This window comes from Colobus angolensis, unplaced genomic scaffold, assembly GCF_000951035.1.
Source record: "Colobus angolensis palliatus isolate OR3802 unplaced genomic scaffold, Cang.pa_1.0 Scaffold454, whole genome shotgun sequence".
NCBI lineage: Eukaryota > Metazoa > Chordata > Mammalia > Primates > Cercopithecidae > Colobus > Colobus angolensis.
In genome coordinates this window covers 95,510-117,594 of record NW_012117977.1, presented here as the reverse complement: position 1 = coordinate 117,594, position 22,085 = coordinate 95,510, and positions in this window count along the sequence as shown.

Here is a 22,085-nt window from a genome sequence, read left to right as displayed (position 1 = left end):
AAAAAAAAAAAAAACTGAGATTATCTATGTAAACATTGTGACAAGACAGTAGCATAGTAAAGTTGCCTGGCAGTAGCCAGGAAATGAATGGTCTTCAAGGCACATAAGAGAAATTTGTTGGAGAAAATTTAGATGATGAATACCTCAATTGATGTTTAAATACAACCACATTATTTTAAAGATACTATAGGTAAGGCATCTAAAACTCTAGTAAATGGTGAACGATGGGAGACAGAATGAACTAAGCAGGTTGGGGCAAGCCATGAGGAATGGTTTGGAGGAAACATCCTCTCCTTGCTATGGTACCAGCAGACTTGAACATGGGAAGATGAAAATGAATGAAAGGTCAGTTTGGGAAAGCTTTTTAGTACTAAGGAAATGTCCCTTTTTTCCAACTGTAAGCATATCGTGCCCCAAGCATCCCTAACTTTCAGGGACATGTTGGAGTGATAATTTGTGAGGTGAAATTACTCCATAACTACCATTGGCTGGGGGGAAGTGCCTTGATGACCAAAGCTGAAAGGGTGTGGCTTCTCAATGTCCTGAGGATTGTTATATACAAGGAGGGCAGGACTCTTGGTGCAGACAACTGGAAGGGTTTAACATAGCTGAGATGATCAAGAAATTACGAGTCCAGATGGAGTCTCGCTCTGTCGCCCAGGCTGGAGTGCAGTGGCGAGATCTTGGCTCACTGCAAGCTCCGCCTCCCAGATTCATGCTGTTCTCCTGCCTCAGCCTCCCGAGTAGCTGGGACTATAGGCGCCTGCCACCTCGCCCAGCTAATTTTTTGTATATTTAGTAGAGATGGGGTTTCACCGTGTTAGCCAGGATGGTCTCGATCTCTTGACCTCGTGATCTGTCCGCCTTGGCCTCCCAAAGCGCTGGGATTACAGGCGTGAGCCACTGTGCCCGGCCGAGGACCTTTTTTAAACTCAGGTTCAGGAGTGGTGGAAAGATCAGATGATCCTATCCAAGATTTGTCTCTGCTTTATTGATTCCCTCACCCCAGAATCCTTCCTTTCCTTGCCTGGTACAAACCTTATAGCCTCACCCGTTCTTATTAAGCCTCCCTTCCCATTTATCCTCTATTCTCTTCCCCCAGGTTAGTGACATTCCAAGATCACCTTGTTGCCCTTTCAGTTATAGAAGACACAGAGGAGAGTAAAAAGACTAATTCATGGGAGTTCAGATAACATGAGGTATGTTGCTCACAGAACTGCAGCTACTTCATAAAATCAGAATGGAGGTAGAAGCACCAATACGTTTTGACAATTACCGCAGACAGAATAGGATCCTGAGACAAATGCAGCTAGACCCAGGCCCAAGGGATGCTGTAGAACTACAACATTCCAAAAGATGATACCAACATGAAACACAGGTGATAATGATTAAAATAAAATCAACAAGGTGACAGAGGCCGCTCCTCACAGTAGGTATGTGTGTATCTCTGTGAATTCTCTGATGATGGGAAAGGAAGTAAAGGAAAAGGCAGTTATGTGAAAAGAGAGGGAGGTAAGGCCCTGCAGGATTGAGGACCAGAGTGACAGATCTACAGGATTACATTTGGGATAAGGACTACTAGGTAAGAACTGAACACTGAAGACATATGTCTCTGTCCAACACTCTAACTCACATGCAAGGAGTAAAAAGGTCTTGGTATTTATATGGGTTGGGAAAGGGGAACTTGGTATCAGGGTTTAGATTTCCAGAACTCAGATGGAAAGAGAGTGTGATTACTGTGGACTGGTAGTGACACCTCAAAAAGGAGACAGACAAAGGAATCACCCACAAAAAGGAGACAGACAAAGGAATCACCTCCAGCCTACCTCAGCATGATGTTGTTTGCATCTCACCTTATTCTATAAGCAACTATAAGACCTGCTATATTGTTATTGTTTATTTTTCACCTGTATGTTGGTAGGAGGTGCTTACAATTTTTGCTTTGTAAACATTTATTCATTTATCCCACCACCACTATGACTACCAACATTCACTAACCCTAACCCTAACTTACCAAAAGTTGGATAAATAATTATCTTACTTGTTTTTATTAATCTTAAGTGTAGGTATAGCTCATGTTTATTTTAATATTTGATATAAGAAATGTTTTTGGTTATAGTCAGAAGTTTGGTGATGTTTTTGTGACCAGAAATATGCCATAAGGATTTAATTATTGTTTATATCAGTTAGCCTGTGGTAAAATTGTTTTCAGTATACTTTTTGCTTAAAATTGATGTGTCCAAGAGCCTATCAACGCTGTTAAGTGAGAATTTACTCTATTAGAATGGCAAATATCCAAAAATATATATACAATGTCAAATGCTGCCAAGGATCCCGAACATTAGGAACCCTCCTCCATTGCTGTTGGGAATGCAAAATAATAGGGTCACTTTGAAAGACATTTCAACAGTTTCCTATATGTCTAAAATAGTCTTAACCATATGATCCAGCAATTGCACTCCTAGGTATTTACACTATACAATTGAAAACTTATATCCCCACAAAAACCTGTGCATGAATGTTTATAGCAACTTTATTCATAATTGGCAAAAATTAAAAGCAACCTATGTCCTTCAATGCATTAATCGATAAACAGCAGTACATTCAGACTATGAAATAGTATTCAGTGCTAAAAAGAAATTAGCTGTTAAGCCACAGAAAGACATAGATCGATGGATCTTAAATGAATTTTGCTGAGTGAATAAAGCAGTTCTGAAAAGGCTACGTACTGTATGATTCCAGCAATATGACATGGTAAAGGCAATACTATAGGAATAGTAAAAAGATCAGTTGTTGTCAGGGAATCAAGGGGATAAGGGAGATTTAAATAGGTGAAGCATACGGGAGAATTTTTAGGGAGGTGAAAGTATTCTGTATGGTACGCTAATGATGCATGCTTGATTTGTGCATTTGTTAAAACCCATAGAACTGTACAAAACAAAGAGGGACCTCTCATGTAAAAGTAAATTATGTGCTTAGTTAATAAGAATGTATAATAAAGTATCAGTTCATTAATTATCATAATCGTCCCACACTTATGCAAGATGTTATTAGCAAAGGAAATCGTGGCCAAGGGTATATGGCAACTATACTGTGTGCATATTTATTCTGGAGTAAATACATTTAAAAAATTCAACAGGTATTTCAAAGAAAAATCAAGATTACCAAGATTACTGAGTTTACAGTTTTTCTCTACATGGTGGAGAAAATGCAACTTTATCATGAGACTATTATGACCACAAAATCATGATATAACTTCAGATGTAAGCATTGAAATGCGAGGAAAAATATTGTTTTGTGATGGAATTAATAACTTAGAGGAAATGCTCAAGGCTTCATGTATCTTGCAGATTGGAGCTAGGTAGCCTTATTTTTTTGTCTAATTTAGAATTCTATGTGTTTGTTTTTTCTTAATATGGGATGTGATATGTATAATTGCGAGAGTTAACAGAGCAGATTGTCAGTTTGGCTTCCATTGATATTGGTCCCAGCTATTTCATTTTTCCTCCCTGGCCTCCAGATTCGGCTATAAAATGAAGCAATTGCTTTAGATAATTTTTAGGAGTCCTTCTAACCCTAATATATTCCTGAGTTCTAAAATTGATAGAACTCAATACTTTATTTTCTTCGAAATAAAGTAACTTCCTGAACTCCTAGGAAAACACACAGAAAGCAGAAAAAAGACAATTGCATAATTGTGGTTGAGGTGATTTGCTTAAGATTTCCTGGTAACATGAATACATCAAACTAAATTGTTTATTTAAAAACAGTGATGGAAACCCAACTAAAGTTAATACTGAATTAACTTTTATTTTGAAATTATTTTTAGCTCCAGAAGAAATAAAATGATGGAAAAACTCATAGGAGAGTTTTAATTTTATGAAAATAAAAAATAAATATATTGTATTTTTATTTTATATATTTTTATTTTCACTCCAAAACATCATGTTATTGCCATTCCCACCTATAATCTGGGTAATGTGGAAAAAAATCGCTTTCAAGTGATCTTGAAATTCAGGACAATTTTTGAACTTTAAAGAAAGATTTAATCATGTTCACTTAACTCTATATGACAGAAAAACGTATCAAGCAGGTTTTTAGCATCTAAAATTAAAGAAATAGGCTTTGTATTTGAAATACTACTTCCTGCAACTTGAAGTTACTTCAATTTCTTTTTTAATTTATCCCACCATTTGAATAGCTTCGACGACCTCTGAAGAGGTCTTTTTGACATGAATTTTGTTTGAGCATTTTTGTTCTAATTTAAATTAAAGCACATTAGAAAATCTCAGGTACATAACTTCTGGATCATGTGCTAGGGCATGCCCAAGTAAAACAAGATGCCTATTTGGGATAACTTAATGACATATACAGTTTGTGTTTACTAATACCATGATTGTGAGCTGGATATATACATTTTAAGGAGTCTTTCATTTCCTATACTCAGCCTTTTAAGATAAGTTCATAAATGGGCATCCCAGAAATGTCAAGGATGCTTTATAGTCTCTCCTAATTTCCTGTTCTGAAATTGATTTCTGTAAGTACTTTTGATACCTGTACTAATGAAAGCAAAAAATTAAATTGGAAACTAGATTTGCCATCTAATGAACTGCAAGCACCTTTAAGAAACCACTGCTGACCTTCACTAAGATCATGTGGGAACATTTTCTGATAGAGTAAGGAGCTCTGTAATTCAGTTACCTTGTGATTTAATTCTGCTCTGATAAGCAGAAATTGCTAAACACTATCAAATTTTGCCGATGTCATTATGTTGGGGACTATTCATCTCCTGGGACAGATCTGAGAGTAGTGTGAACTAGTTACTTATTTCAGTTGGGGGGAACATGGTATTAATTGTTCTTGAAGCTAAGGTTGAAGGTTTTCTTCAACCAACATTTATTGATTGTCATGTGAGGAAAAAAAAATCTGTTGCAGAGACAACTGAACACTTGACTTCCTGCACCAAAGTTCTTTTAGATTTAGGGGCACTAAATAAGTAGAACATGAATGTCTCCCTGAAAACACATCTTTGCTAGTTTTAATATTCAAAGCACATTTTTATCTTTGATCATTAAAACATCTACAGCTGTGATGCTTATCTATAAGCAGTAAACAGCTAGGGTCACATTCCTTTGTTTGTCACCAAGAATCACCAGGAACCGTAAGCTGTAATTACCCATTTGCAGGGCAGGGAATAGACTGAGGTGAGTTAGGTGCATAGGGCACATATCATAAGAAAACACTCATTTTCAGAGCTGTGGCTCCTTAAATGAGTGCTTCCCAAATTTTATTTCTTAGGTACTTCACTATCCTCATCCTAATCCTGGTGCTGTCCAATAGCTGCATATCTATAGAACTGATAATATAGATTTGGATTTAAAGCAAACTAAGAATCTGATTTGTTTATAGAACACCAAAATGTTTTGAAAAATACTGTAATAATTTAATGTTCTATAAAAACTTAAACATTTTAAAAAGCAAAACAAACCATAAAAAGCCCAGTTGGGCCAGTTCTGCCTATAGCCATGCACATGTTTGCTAAAACGATTGGAATTGAACAATACCAGAGCATGAAAATATTATTTAAACCAAAAGAAAACTAAATTATAATTGTACTTTGGTTTGAATTCCTAATTTCCTTTTGATTGTTTATCTTTTGTATACATGGAAATAAACATGCAGCTGTATGAATGGATCTGCCTTGAATCAGTGGATTCCCCTGCTATAAAACTCATGTCATTCTGTACCCTAGAACCCAGGTTTGAATGCTGGGGACTGCCGTTTGTTTGAAAAAATAAATGAATAAATAAATACATATTATTTATTAAACAATATAATAATACAGTAACCTTGGGGAATTTATATAGTTTCTGTAAATCTTGGTTTCTTCATCTGAAAAATCACTAACATCTATACCATAGGTGTATTGGGAGATTAATGAGATAACAAAGGTAAAGCAACTATTGAGTCTGAAAATGGTAATTTCTCAAAATATTGTAATTATTATAATAAATGATGCTAATGTTTTGTGAGATGTGGTATTGGGGATGTCACTAATGGATGAGTTCCCTCAAACTAGAGTTTTTACCTTAGGAATGCACTGCAGGACAGCAGACGATGGTCAGTATTTTTTCACATGTATCCAAGTTTACTTTTACATCACTTTCAAAAGCCCCCATGCAAACTGATTTTTTTTTTCAAGATAACTGTCAACACATACCTTTCAGAAGGAGAAGTAGAAGGCCCTTAGGAAAGGAATGGTAAAGAAAGGCAGGTTCCAGGGAGAGATTTGTCTTTTATCTTTCACAACAATCTATTATAGAGAGACTTCTGTGTTGGTAAAGCACATCCACTTTTAATAGTTTTCTCGGAAATAGGCATTATTCATTAACTTTGGTATCAAACAGCAAGAAGAAAACATTTCATAACTTCTATTGTCAGACTAAGAGTGGTCACTATTGATTGGTGTTATTCATTCTCTTTTTTTTTTTTATTATACTTTAAGTTCTAGGGTACATGTGCATAACGTGCAGGTTTGTTACATATGTATACTTGTGCCATGTTGGTGTGCTGCACCCATCAACTCGTCAGCACCCATCAATTCATCATTAATATCAGGTATAACTCCCCAATGCAATCCCTCCCCCCTCCCCTCCTCCCCATGATAAGCCCCAGTGTGTGATGTTCCCCTTCCCGAGTCCAAGTGATCTCATTGTTCAGTTCCCACCTATGAGTGAGAACATGCGGTGTTTGGTTTTCTCTTCTTGTGATAGTTTGCTAAGAATGATGGTTTCCAGCTGCATCCATGTCCCTACAAAGGACGCAAACTCATCCTTTTTTATGGCTGCATAGTATTCCATGGTGTATATGTGCCACATTTTCTTAATCCAGTCTGTCACAGAAGTTGAATGAAATCAATAGAATCATCAAGCTCCGATCCTGTGGAGAGGCTTTATAGCAGAAGTATATGATATACAAGAGAATGATTTTTGCAGCAAAATTAATGTGCAAAAATCATTCTCTTGTATATCATATACTTCTGCTATAAAGCCTCTCCACAGGATGGGAGCTTGATGATTCCATTGATTTCATTCAACTGACTAGTTTCCTGCTCTAACTTTGGTTACCTCGGTGACTTTATAGAACTTACAACCTTTTATACTTTCCCTGATTAGAATGCAATATGTTTTTGCATCAATGGCAAATTGCAGTGGTGTATGTTATTGATTTTAGTTAATGAAAAAATTGTTACTCTCCTTTCTTTCAATGGGCTATTGCCAGAATTTTATGACCGTAGGCCTATGTTTCTTTATGAAGATTCCCAGTACTTTAAGTGGTTGAGGAAGCACATTATGTTACAGCAAAAATATTGAAGCAAATTTATCAACATTGTCCCAAGGATTATGCTTATAAACTAAGCAGATTTGCTGGTAATACTGTTGAGAAAGCAGACTCCATTTGATGAGTAAGCAATTCCCTTGTAGGTTCTGTTCTACTATTTATGTGCTTTTGCAGTTTCCAGGTATGTGATAAACAATAAGTAGTACTTATTTAATTGCATCACAGTATCAATCCTTTTTTCCCTAATTGAGTGGATGCAGAGAAAAAAAATAAGTATATGACTTTCCCAAGAAAATATTTTAGATCAGTGTTTCTGAAAATGTGATTTGTGGATCACCTACATTCAAAAAGTGAAAGTAAGTTACTTTTCCTAGTTGATAGTTCTGTCCAGTGCCAACTCTAAGGACAATTAAGTCATCAGTGTTCCTTTAATGCTCTCTTACTACCCCTTCACTTCTTTTCACTTTTCATATGCCCAGCACCCAAGACTTGTTCCTTAATTGCCCAAAGTTCTTCTTTTTTGATGCAATGCTCTGCACTTTTCTCTGCCCCAAACTTTCATCATCAAAACATTCTTTTCTAGTATTCTATTGTCTCAAAGAACTAAGAGAATTTGTTATGTCCTTATGACCTGGGCAAACATGGGCCATGATTTAAGATGGGATAATGGGATTTCACCCAAGTCCTTTAAGATCGACATTGTTGGCCCAGCAGCATGTGTTATACTAGGAGTTGTTTAAGAAAGTGTTAGAATATGGATTTACTATCTCAACATTATTCGTTCTTCAGGAGAGTAACAATAGACTTATGATGTATATGTACCCAGGGCAGGTGGAAATAGAGGAGTAAGGGTATACAAAATATTTATGCCAACATTATTCTTCCCAACATTCACTATAAACATGACAAAGTCATTTGTTCTCAGAGATAATGATGGCCCAATGATATGCCACAAAACAGGATTAAAAGCTGCTTGGAACCATTAATGGAATTAGGGTTTCTTTTGGAGGGAAAAAAAGTGTTCTAAAATTGGTTGTGTTGCAACAATCCTGTGAATATATTAAAAACCACTGGGTACACACAATGGATGAATTGTATGGTGTTGGTAGATTAAATCTCAACAAAGCTGTTTAAAAGATCTGTTGTGTCAGCCCAAAAGCTTCTTAGGCTGATAAGCAACTTCAGCAAAGTCTCAGGATACAAAATCAATGTGCAAAAATCACAAGATTCCTGTACACCAGCAGACAAGCAGAGAGCTGAATCATGAATTAACTCCCATTCACAATTGCTACAAAGAGAATCAAATACCTAGAAATACAGCTAACAAGAGAAGTGAAGGACCTCTTGAAGGAGAACTACAAACCAGTGCTGAAGGAAACCAAAGAGGACACAAACAGATGGAAAAACATTCCATGTTCATGGACAGGAAGAATCAATATAGTAAAAATGGCCATACTGCCCAAAGTAATTAATAGATTCATTGCTATTCCCATTAATCTCACATTGATATTCTTCACTGAATTAGAAAAAAACTATTATAAATTTCACATGGAACCAAAAAAAGCCCCAAAAGCCAAGACAATCCTAAGCAAAAAGATCAAACCTGGAGGCACCATGCTACCCAACTTCAAACTATACTACAAGACTACAGTAATCAAAACAACATGGTACTGGTATAAGAACAGACACATAGACCAGTGGAACAGAATAGAGAACTCAGAAATAAGACTGCATATCTATAACCATCTGATCTTCCACAAACATGACAAAAACAAGCAATGGGGAAAGGATTCCCTATTTGATAAATGTTGCTGGGAAAACTAGCTGGCCATATGCAGAAAATTGAAACTGGGCCCCTTCCTTACACCTTGCACAAAAATTAAGATGGATTAAAGACTTAAATGAAGACCCAAAACTATAAAAACCCTAAAATAAAATCTAGTCAATACCATTCAGGACATAGACAGGGGCAAAAATTCATGACAAAAAATATCAAAAACAATTGCAACAAAAGCAAAACTTGATGAATGGGACCTAATTCAATTAAAGAGTTTCTGCACAGCAAAAGAAACTATCAACAACATAAACAGACAACATATAGAATGGGCGAAACTTTTTGCAATCAATCCATCTGACAAATGTTTAATATCCAGAGTCTACAAGGAACTTAAACTTACAAGAAAAAGACAACCCCATTAAAAAGTGGGCAAAGTACATGAATAGGCACTTCTCAAAGAAGACATTTAGGAGGCCAACAGACATGAAAAAAAGCTCAGCATCACTGATTATTAGAAAAATGCAAATCAAAACCAGAATGAGATACCATCTCATGCCAGTCATAATGGCTATTAAGTCAAGAAACAACAGATGCTGGCAAGGCTGTGGAGAAATAGGAACACTTTTACACTGTTGGTGGGAATGTAAATTAGCTCAACCATTGTGGAAGACAGTATGTTGATTCCTCAAAGATGTGGAACCGGAAATACCATTTGTCCCAGCAATCCCATTCTTGAGTATATACCCGAAGGAATATAAATCATCATATTATAAAGATACATGCGCGCCTATGTTCACTGCAGCACTATTCACAATAGCAATGACATGGAATCAACCCAAATGTCCATCGATGATAGACTGGGTAAAGAAAATATGGTACATATACACAATGAAATACTATACAGCCATAAAAGAGAATGAGATCATGTCCTTTGTAGGGACATGGATGAAGCTGGAAGCCACAATCCTCAGCAAACTAATGCAGGAACAGAAAACCAAACACTGCATGTTCTCACTTACAAGTGGGAGCTGAACAATGAGAACACATGAACACAGGGAGGGGAACATCACACACTAGGGCCTGTTGGTAAGTTTGGAGGGAGAGAATCAGGAAAAATAGCTAATGTATGCTGGGCTTAATACCTAGGTGATGGGTTGATATGTGCAGCAAATCACCATGGCACACATTTACCTTTGTAACAAACTTGCACATCCTGCACATATACCCTGGAACATTAAAACAAAATATATGTATTATGTTTACATAACAGAAATACTGATTACTTTAAAAAGCTATAGGTTTATAGTGTAAGTTCTAGCTTAGGTTTTAGAAGCAGAATGACCTGGGTTAGAATTTTAGATACATCACATACTTAATAGTATGGTCTTAGGCATGATACATTCTCTGAGCTTTATTTTCTTCACTTGTAAAATGAGTATAATATTTTACTATGGCCATTTTGAGGACTGCATGGACATCATGTATCTAAGGTGCTAAGCAGGATGCCCAGCACAATTATTATTATATTAATATATTCTTTTTCTAATGTACCTCTCTTCATTTTTTGAAGATAACTAAATTCCATTATTGCCATTTTAATTGCATAGGTAGAAAAACGCAAATAAATTGTAGAATCAGATAAAATACACAAAACTTCTTGTATTTCTCAGTAGATTTTCCATCTATAAAATAAAAATAATTACCTAGCAGAGGTGGTATAAGGATTAGTATAAATTAAATTTCTCCAGTAAATGGCATTACATCATTTTTGGCATGTAGATGGTAGTCAGTAAATGCCAGTTCCTTTCTTTATGCAGCCCTGAATAATGCCAAATCATGTTTAGCATGTAACAGTGGTTTCAAAAAGGCTCTCAGGTAAAAATTAACAAAGATATTTCATTAAAAGTATTGGAAGTCAGGCACATTAATTCAGTCATTTACTTGTTCACTCCTGTGATAAATGTTTATTCAATGCCTAGTATGTGTTAAAAATCATGTCAAATGCTGGAGAAAATGAGGAATAAGACAGATATAGCTGCCTTCGGCCCAACTTCTATTTAATACCTTTAGAAAAATTCTTATGAATAATAGTAATTACTACTATAGAAAAAATAACAGAGGATGGCCTGGAAATCTAGTGGAGGATCCCCTAAGACACTGAGAAAAATAGAGTTGGGAAGGCCTAGAAAACATTCCCAAGAAAAAAATGTGGCGTCCAAACTAGAACCCATGTTCAAGATACAGGAAAAATGGTATTTTGTTTTTACCAATGCCATTCTTTGGTAAAGTGCAAGTGCCTGCTCAACATTTGAAGGTATTCCTTATTTCTGACTGTTTTTCAGGAGTCCACTGTCTGGCTGGGCTGTAATGATCTAGTGACCAAATATTCTCTAGAACTGCCTTGAAACAAAAATTGTTTGGAAAATAATGATGATGAAATTGCCTTTGGAGTTTGGGATACTGTAAAATGAATTATGTTTTGCATCTAGACTGTGCACAATCAGTGTAATTCTCCCAGGAGCTTAATCAAGATCTTCTTTTTATTTTTCATGTTGAGTTCTGCAGAAATAAACCTGTAAAGATAGGGGAAAGATGTTTTAAAATTTTACCAGATCTAGTCATAACAAACAGTACAGAGGAATTCAGATATTTTATCTGTGGCCTATCTGTCATGTGTATCTTGTGGGACAAATGGGCAAGACAGATAACCACACCTTTTATCAATATTTTATTTTAAAACAGCCTGTATATAAAAATAGACACATAGATCAATGGAACAGAACAGAAAACCCAAAAATAAAGCCAAATACCTGTAGCCAACTCATCTTTGACAACGTTGACAAGAATATACACTAGGGAAAGGACACATCATTTAATAAATGGTGCTGGGAAAATTGGGTAGCCATGTGCAGAAGAATGAAACTACACCCCTATCTATCACCATGTTAAGAAGTTAATTCAAGGTGGATTAATGTGTTAAATATAAGACCTGAAACTATAAAAATCCTAGAAGAAACATTGGGAAAAACTCTTTTGGACATTGACGTAGGCAAATCATTTATGTCTACATCCTCAAAAGGTAACACAACAAAAACAAAAATAGAAAAATGGGACTTAATTAAAGAGCTTCTGCAGAGCAAAAGAAATAATAAACAGAGTAAACAGACAATTTATGGAATAGGAGGAAATATTTGCAAACAATGCATCTGACAAAGGTCTAACATAGAGAATCTACAAGGAATTCAAGTACCTCAACAAGACGAAGCCAAATAACTCCATTAAAATATCAGCAAAAGACATGAACAAATATTTTTCAAAAGAAGACATGCATGTGATCAACAAACATGAAAAACTGCTCGACATCACTAATTATCAGAGAAATCCAAAGTAAAGCCATAATGAGATACCATCTTATACCAGTCAGAATAGCTATTACTAAAAAGTAAAGAGAGAGAAAAAAAAAAGCAAACAGATGTTGACAAGGTCATGGAGAAAAGGGAATGTTTATACATGGTGGGAATGTAAATTAGTACAACCTCTATGGCAAACAGTGTGCAGATTTTTCAAATAACTAAAAATAGAACTACCCTTCAATAATACCACTGTTGGGTATCTACCCAAGGGAAAAGAAATCATTTTATTAGGAAGACACTTGCACTGGTATGTTTATCGCAGCACTATTCACAATAGCAAAGCCATGAAATCAATCTAAGTGTCCATCAAGGGCTAATTGGATTGAAAATGGGATTATACATACATATATTCTCTCTCTCTCTCTCTCTCTCTCACACACACACACACACACACAGACACACCCACATACATCATGGAATACTATTCAGCCATAAAAAATGAAATCATGTCTTCTGCAGCAACATGGATGAAACTGGAGTCCATTATCATTAGTGAAATGAATCAGAAAGTAAAAAAGTAAAAGATAACATGTTCTAACTCTTAAGTAGGAGCTAAACAATTGGTACACTTAAGTAGGAGCTAAATAGTGGGTACACAGAAACATACAAACATACAAAGTGGAATAATAGACATTGAAGACTCCAAAAGGTGGGAGGGTATGAGGTGGATGAAAGATTTGGGTATGATGTACATACACCCTTTGGGAGATGGGTATACTGAAAGCCCAGACTTCACCACTACACAGTATATCCACATGACACAACTATATTTGTAACACTAAATCTATTTTAAAAAAATTTTAAAAGAAAACATTTTGCTAAACGAGAGAAGTGAGTCACAGTAGACCACATATTGTGTGATTTCAATTACACAGAATATCCAGAATAGGCAAATCTGTTGCTTACAGCTGGGCCTGGGGGTAGAATGAAAATTGGTTTTCTAATGAGGTTTCTTTTAGGGGTGATAATTTTCTAAAATTAGATACTGGTTATGAATGCACAACTCTGTGAAGACACTAAAATCCCTTCAATTACACACTTTTAGATTAGGGACTTTTATGTTATGTGAATTATATCTACATAAAGCTATTAATAAAAAGAATTACTTGGTTTAGAAAATATAAAAATAAAAAATAAATAAAAACCTATAACTAAGCCTATGTAAACATGACAAAATGCACTGAAATGTAGTCAGAAGAATGGAATATAGCCCTGCTTATAAGAACTTACTGAGGTCTTTCTGGTGTCTCCTGGCTATCTTAAGATTTGTTGGAAGCTTCCATTATAAAATGAAGGTAAATACAATTGTAAAATTATATACATGTAAGGTGATATTCTTTGGATACTATGCCAAAATGACTAACAGATATTTGAACAAAAAAAGTTTCTAATTATTTATTTTTGCTATAGCCTTTTTCTGGATTCTTGCCTCCTTTGTGTGCAGTTAAATTCTTTTCTTTCCCTCTTTTTAAAAAAAATTTTTTTGTGGGGGAGGGGCAGGGGATATCACAAACAGAACCAAATAATAAAAGCCAAAAATCCAGGTGCTATGACTTTTTCTATGTCGTCAGCATGGTACATTGTTCTTACCATAGCTTAAAAATGATCAGATGCCAGAGTGGTATCTGTCTAATGTGATTTGAGGTGTAACACCTGATAAGTTCCGTTTTAAATAAAGTTAGAACTAATGCAGTTTTAGAATCCAAATTTACCTTACCCTACATTAACAGAATTTGGCATATTTAAGAAAACTTGTTCCTTTTACCAACACCTAAGAATGTTAAATTTGAGAATAATTCTTGGTCTTTCAAATAAAAATTCTGTTTTAGAATTGGTCTAGGAAAGAAACATGAATATAGGTCATGGATATATTCTGGGCTTCGGATTTGAAATTCTTTTGTATAACTTGTGATCAATATATTATAGCAGAAGTATAAAAACATTTATTTAAAAAACGTTATCATTTGGTTATAAAGTCTGAACTCTAACCTGCCTAGAGTTATGTAGACTAGAAGCCCTGCTATAGTTATACTTACCTGGAGTTACATTAAACACTTACCGGGGATCCAACGGACAATTCCAAAATGTGTAAGAAAGTAAGCCTCAAACTGTGTGGAAACTCACCTCTCTACCATGTTGGTATTGCCAGAATTCCCAGACATTAAATCAGGTTGAGAGAGGAAACCTGCTACTAGTTATCTATTGATTTCATTTTCCTGTGTGTATGTGTGTGTGTGTGTTGCTACCGATGCTCCCTTTTCAAAATGTAACCAATTTTATATTTTACATAGTTTGCTTTTTCTCTTATAACTTTCGTTTGCCATTTTTCTTCTGAACACTACACTTCTGTTTGGATGATGGTTGTAACATAACCAAGGCCATTAAGCTGTTGACATTGCACTGGAATCAGCTTTCTGAATGTAAATTATATTACATAGACCAAAAAATAAACGGAAAAAAATTCTTTTGAATGAAAAGAAGTTAAAGAATGTTGACAAAATGTAACTAATTTTGCATATACTTGTAATGATTGCTTTTTGCAATTCAAAATATCCCATGCTATTAAATTTGTGTGTGTTAAAGCTATTTTCCTCAGATGAAATGCTTCACATTCAATTATATCAAAATTTCTCATCTATGACTCTTGATTTCAGATTTCACCATTTGTGCAACTATTAAGTTTTAGACAATTTACAATGGAAATGTTTTTGAATTTTGGTAATTAAGGCAGAGGATGGTAGCTATAAGCAAATAAAAAATTATAAATGTCTTAGGCTTTTCAGAAAATATTGATGTTAGAACTAGAACTCTGTTGCGATAAATTAGCTTTTTTTTGTTTTTTCATTTTTGTTCTTTTTGTATATTTTTGAAAAAATTCCACTTGCCTCAGTGAGATGCAATGTGGCAGTATAAAGCAGAGAACTTAACTGTGCTCTAGTCCAGGGGTCCCCAGCCCCTGGGCCGCTGACTGGTACCAGTCTGTGGCCTGTTAGGGACCAGGCCACAGAGCAGGAGGTGAGCAGCAGGTGAGCATTACTGTCTGGGCTCCGCTTCCTGTCAGATCAGCAGCAGCATTAGATTTTCATAAGAGAATGAACCCTATTGTGAACTGCACATGTGAGGGATCTAGGTTGTGCACTCCTTATGAGAATCTAATGCCTGATGATTGAGGTGGAACAGTTGTATCCCGAAATCATTCCTTCCCCCATCTGTAGAAAAATTGTCTTTCAAGAATCCCATCTCTGATGTCAAAAATATTGGGGAACGCTGCTTCAGAGTACCCTTTTAGTGACACTGATTTCAAGGAGGTTAGGCAAGAGAGAACTAAAGGATAATAGGAATTTATGATAAATAGTGAATATAATTGTAGTCTCTCTTGTCCACCAGTAGGCATAAAGGAAAGCACTCAGAGAATATCAAAGCTCAGTGCTGATATGTGGATATTATTTATCTCTAGTATTTCCGAAAGAATGCAAGGGTATAGCTGCTTTGACATCTTAACAAGAGCCATATAGATGGAAGCATCTTGGGCTAATAAAGGTAGGTATATTGTCTTTTATACATTAAATATTCAGTTACATTTGGCACTTCAGAGAGATTAGACTGGGCCATATGCTTTTTCAGATTCTGTAAAGCAGAGTAGGCAGGAACTCAGTTTGAAAGTATTAGTGATGTTGGATTTATTTTCCCAATTACAGCTAAATGAAAAAAAAAAGTCTATGAAACAAATATCTTTTTTATAAATTTCAAAATATTGACAACATAAAAATGTATTTTAAAGAATCACTATTTGTGTGGGTGGGATAGTGTCCTCCTTAAAACATGTCCACTAGAACCTCAAATAGTGACCTTATTTGGAATAAGGGTCTTTGCAAATGTAATTATGAGTAAGGATCTTCAGATGAGATCATTCTGGATGAGAATGGGCCCTAAGTCAAGTGACCAGTGTCCTTATAAGGCACTGAAAAAGAACATAGAGATGGAGGCACAGGCCATGTGAGGAAGTCTTGGAAATATGTCTATGACATATTAATATAAAAAGCAAGTTGCTGAGCTGGATATAGAACAAAACTCAGTTGTGTACACTCTACACATGCATGAGAAGTGTACCTACATGTAAATCTGCCTCCACGTACAGTTTATGTAGTAATTTGGTTATCAGTTACCAAGTAACAAACCACTTCTAAATTTAATGGCTTAAAACTATTATTTTCACATTTCTATGGGTCAGTTGCTATCATCAGGGTAGTATTTATTTGAACTTCTCACATATGTTTGTTGTCAGTGATGGCTGGAGTTGGAATGATCTGAAGTCTTGACCTTAGAAATCCAATAGTTCAATTATATGTCTGGCGCTTGGTGCTGACTGTCCATTGGGAGCTTAGTTGGAGATGGCCTACATATGGCCATTCTATGCAGCCTGGACTTCTCCATAGAATGGTGGCTGGGTTCTGAGATGTAGTGCACAAAATCAAGCATCCTAAGATATCCAAGTGGAAGCTGTAAGGCTTCTGGCTTCTGATCTGGCCTCAAAATCATACAGCATCATTTTTCTTATAGTCTATTGGTCAAAATCAAGGTATAGGACTAGTCAAGGTTCAAGGAATAAGGATTACAAAAGAGTGTGTGTACTGGGAGCTATGGTTTATTAATAGGGCACATCTTTGAAAACTAGCTACCACATACAGATACAGAGAAAATCTGGAAATACTTACCTTATCTTTTAGCAATGTTTACTCCTTGGGATGGGTAGGATAGAAAAGCAGAAGGTTGGAGTGGCAGGAGGCTTTTGCTTTTTCATAGATGTCAGAAAAGTGGTTTATCAATAACTCTAGCTTATTTGCCATCTTTTTTTCTCATTTCCAGTTAAAATATAACAGAAAAACAAATGCAAGATTCAGTTCGTGTGTGTGTGTGTGTAGGTGTGTGTGTGCATGTGTATTTCAGAATATCAACAAATTGGTAATTTCTACATTTTTTTAAACAATCCTAAGGCCTAAAGAAAGAAGAAAAACTTCCTAAAACTAGGAACCTCTCCTTGCCCTCCTCCTCTCCCTTTCACACGTACACACACACACAGTTAAATTTTACTCAATTGATGTTACCTGTGTGAAAAAGTAATGCACCATGATCCAGTGGGATTCATTCTAGAAAACCAACTACTTTTTCAATGTTAGGAAATGTATGGCCTATGTCATAATATTAATAGGTTTAAAAGAAGAAAATCATGATTATTTCAATGAATGTTAAAAATAAAACATTTTTATGTAAAAGTTCAATGAAATATAATTAAAATATTTTTATGTAAAATTATAGCTATATATAAAACAATAACAAAAACATATTTTTTCAAAGTATATCTCTAAAGCAGTGTTCCTCAGATTACTGTCTATAGATTACTTGCCCTTTTAAAGGCTCAGTGAGAATAGGGTTATGTAACATCTGAGAAGTCCAAAATTTAAATAATTTAGTTGTTCTATGTTTTCCAAATGTTTTTAACTATGAAAATATCTCTTTTTGGAAGACTTTAGTGTCCAGTCCTATCATGTTTCTCAGAACATGCTGGCAAATGCTGCTCTAGAGGTTTTTCTGTTAGGAAAGTACAAAAAGTATACAATAAATGGTGTTGGGAACAACTAGTTAGCCATTGTGAGAGAAATAAAGTGTATCTCTACTTCACTCCTTACCAAAAAAAAAAAAAAAAACAGATAAATTAAATCTAAACAACATCAGAAATCTACCAGGTGAAAAATTAGGTGACCGTTTTAATAATTTTGTGGTGAGGAGAACGTTTGTGAGTCTTACTTCAAAGCCAGAAACTATAAAGAAGAAAAATGAAACAATTATTCACATTCAAAAAGGACACAGGGATGAAACAAGAACAACAAAAATCATTCTTATTTCAAAAACGGAAACTATAGAGAATCGTCATCCCTGCTACTATGACCACTTTATCCTTGAGCTCGTTGAGAAGGCATTGTAGAGTCCAGTGAAAGAGGCTGTTTGTTATCTTTATAACTTATCATCTTGTCCACTGGATTATTAAGAAATTTCTTTGCATAAAGAGGGGAATTTGGGTGATTATTAGTAAAGGACACAGAAATATTCACATTCTTTGCCAATAATAAAATGCCAGTTTACATACTTCACCAGATTTCTTTGTCTATGAATCTTTCAGTCTCAGATAATATGCCAAAGTCCCAGACAATATGACCAAACCGTAATCTGCTGCTCAAGAATGAATATAAATCCATTTCCAGGATCATCTCTCCTTACAAGCAGAGTGGATAACAATAATGCTGCTAAAGTTATGTCCACAGGGAGAAGTTTCTTTCTTCACTGTTCTTCATGGCCACCATTGAGTAGGACTGAAATGTTAAGGCAATACACTTCAGGAAGGTGCCAGCATGTTGTGCAGAGTTACCTAAAAATGAGCCTTGATTTTTCTTTCTCTTAAGGAATTGTCCACCGGTTTGGGTAGAAGGAGTGATGGTAGTGTGATAAAGGTAGGAACACTGGCATTGTAAGCCACCTGCTGTTGCTCAAGGAATTTACATGTGCCTTTAAGGCAATCCCTCAAAACCACTTCTACTTGATAACATAATACTTTTTGGGCATATATAATTTGTGAAGAAAACAAAGTTTAAAAGATTTTTTCATTGTCAGGTTTTGAGCCTCTAGCAGGGCCAACCAGTAAGCCAAAATCTGTTTCCATGAAGGAGAATTGATACATACTAGAGAAGTCATAGTTGTGCTTTAAAATTTTAGGAGCTTCTGCTGTGATGTTCTTATAAGGGATTGGACTTTGTACAAAATTTAATACAATCTAATACACTTCAAGAATTGGACGAGCTGTATCACAATGGTCAGTTGGCAAATTTGCTTGCAAGCACTGTAGCCTGTAATATCTGGAGATGCTTGTATTATTTTGATCTCAGTCTGAGGCCTTGTAGGCTACTTGATATATGAATTGGAGCAGCATACCCAGGCATAATTTGTGTAAAGTCCCATTGGGTGCTATACCTCTTTCTTAAAGTTTAGGAGAATAAGGTGCAGGGACTTCTTCATTTTGGAAGGAAAATCGCATTATTTACAGTGAAATCACATTACCAAAGCCACTGGATCACCAGTAACTTTACCTATGCTTTAGACTCCCTAATTTTCGTGAGATTTATTCCACGTTCTGATAACCACATGTCTGATGAAGACGTCTAAGATAATTGCTACTACTTCCTGCTCACTTGGTCCTGTTATGCTGGCTTTATTAGTATCAACCAGTGTACTGTTCTGTGGGGTGAAAAAATGATCACTGTTCATGTAGGCAAAATTATGGCACAAATCTGTAGAGTTGATATACCTCTGTGACAAGATGGTAAATGTTTAGTGCTATGCCTACCAAGTGAAAGCTAACTTTTTTTGTTCTTCAGTTATTGGGATGGGGAAAAAGTATTTACCAGTGCTATACCTTTATACCAGGTGTTGGAAATTATATTGATTTGCTCCAGAAAACTGACTAGTCTACAACTGTGGTTGCAGTTGGAGTCGTCGCCTAATTAAGCTTAAAATAATTCATTGTTTTGCTCCAAGGTGGCTTTGTCTTGTACATAGGTCAAACTGGTGATTTACATGAAGATAGAAAAGGACGCACATATTTTAAATATTTGATGGTTCCATTAACAGCTTTGATTTCTTTAAGTAGTTTTTTTTTAATTTTAGCAGGAGAGGGAACCCAGGAGCTTTCCAAGGACCCCTCACTCCTTGAGTCAGGGAGCCAAATAAGGATTCTGCTTGTTGTGGAGTATGTCTATTCCAACTACATATCAGTAAATGGAATGGTAACCACAAGATGGTTTGGAGAATCACTGGAATATAAAAGTCTTATCTATAAACTGAGCCTGTAAGTTTCTTTTTTGACCAGAGGACTACAGTAGTGTTCTTCTGAGTTCTCAGATATTAACTTTATTTCACAATTCCTGAAAAGTGTGAGAATTTGCTTTCCTTGGGGCACAGGAACACTGATAATGGCACAAGTCCTAGTGATTTTATAATAAGACTTTCCTCAAGGATTCCCTGTCTCACTTTCTTTCAAAGATGTTGACTTTATTAACTTGCTTTAGGTATGAGACCTGAATGTGGGGCTTTGACCCATAATTTTGATGGTTCAAGTTAGAATCTTTAAACCAGAGTTAGAATTGTATTCAGTTTTACCAGTCAAATAAGACATTAGTGGGCATCTCATCTGTTTGTCATGGGTACTGAATAATTAGTTTTCCTCTACCAAAGACCATTAAGGGTCAAATCAATATGATTAAAAATTTGACCTTGTTCATTTCATTAACCTTGCAGATATTGCCTGTAGTTTTCAGGTACTGCTTTTTGGCATCAGCCACGTAAGATAGCATTACCCTTGTTGATATTAGGAGCCATTTTAAGTTGCAGCATCTGCTCCCTTCATCTTCTGGTGAAGGAGGACACCCACCATAGCACTTTACAAAGATGCTGGTGCACCTTTCATCAGTGGATTTCTCAATGTCATGAGGAAGAAAGAGTCTTTTGGATCCTCTCATAGGATAGTTAAAAGGTAGGTTAGTATGTCACACATGATAATTCTATTCTAATGCTCCTACTTCTCTGAAAATTTGCACATTTTCCAAATTATAGATAGGAATTTCTCACATCTTAACTTCATTTAGAGTAGGTCTATATTGAGTTTAGTCAACCAACCAAGCACAAAGAAATACAGCTCTTTAAATTAGCACCTGGCATCCAGAATCTCTGTTAAGTGTATTCATATCTATAATATAAATTTACCTTGTTTAAAATTTTTTTCTCTTTCTGATCTGTCATCCTCAATATATTTTCATACCTATTCACCAGAAATTTGTTGCAATAACCAAGAGTCTTGAAATTATTTTGATATGTAATATTTTCAATTCAAGGTGTAACCTTGAAGTTTGTCCCTTTGAACTTTCTGCCATCTAACTCCAGTTACAGGTCTCAGTGGCCTTAAGGGCTCTTAACAGGAAGGAAATAGGAAGAATGGACATTCACTTTCTTTTTTTTTTTCTATTTAAAAAAAATGTTTTTAAATTATTATTATACTTTAATTTCTAGGGTACATGTGCACAACGTGCAGGTTTGTTACATATGTATACCTATGCCATGTTGGTGTGCTGCACCCATCAGCTCGTCAGCACCCATCAACTCATCATTTACATCAGGTATCACTCCCAATGCAATCCCTTTGCCCTCCACCCTCCCCACAGTAGGACCCGGTGTGTGATGTTCCCCTTCCCGAGTCCAAGTGATCTCATTGTTCAGTTCCCACCCATGAGTGAGAACATGCGGTGTTTCGTTTTTTGTTCTTGCGATAGTTTGCTGAGAATGATGGTTTCCAGCGGCATCCATGTCCCTACAAAGGACACAAACTCATCCTTTTTGATGGCTGCATAGTACTCCATGGTGTATATGTGCCACATTTTCTTAATCCAGTCTGACACAGATGGACATTTGGGTTGATTCCAAGTCTTTGCTATTGTGAATAGTGCCGCAAT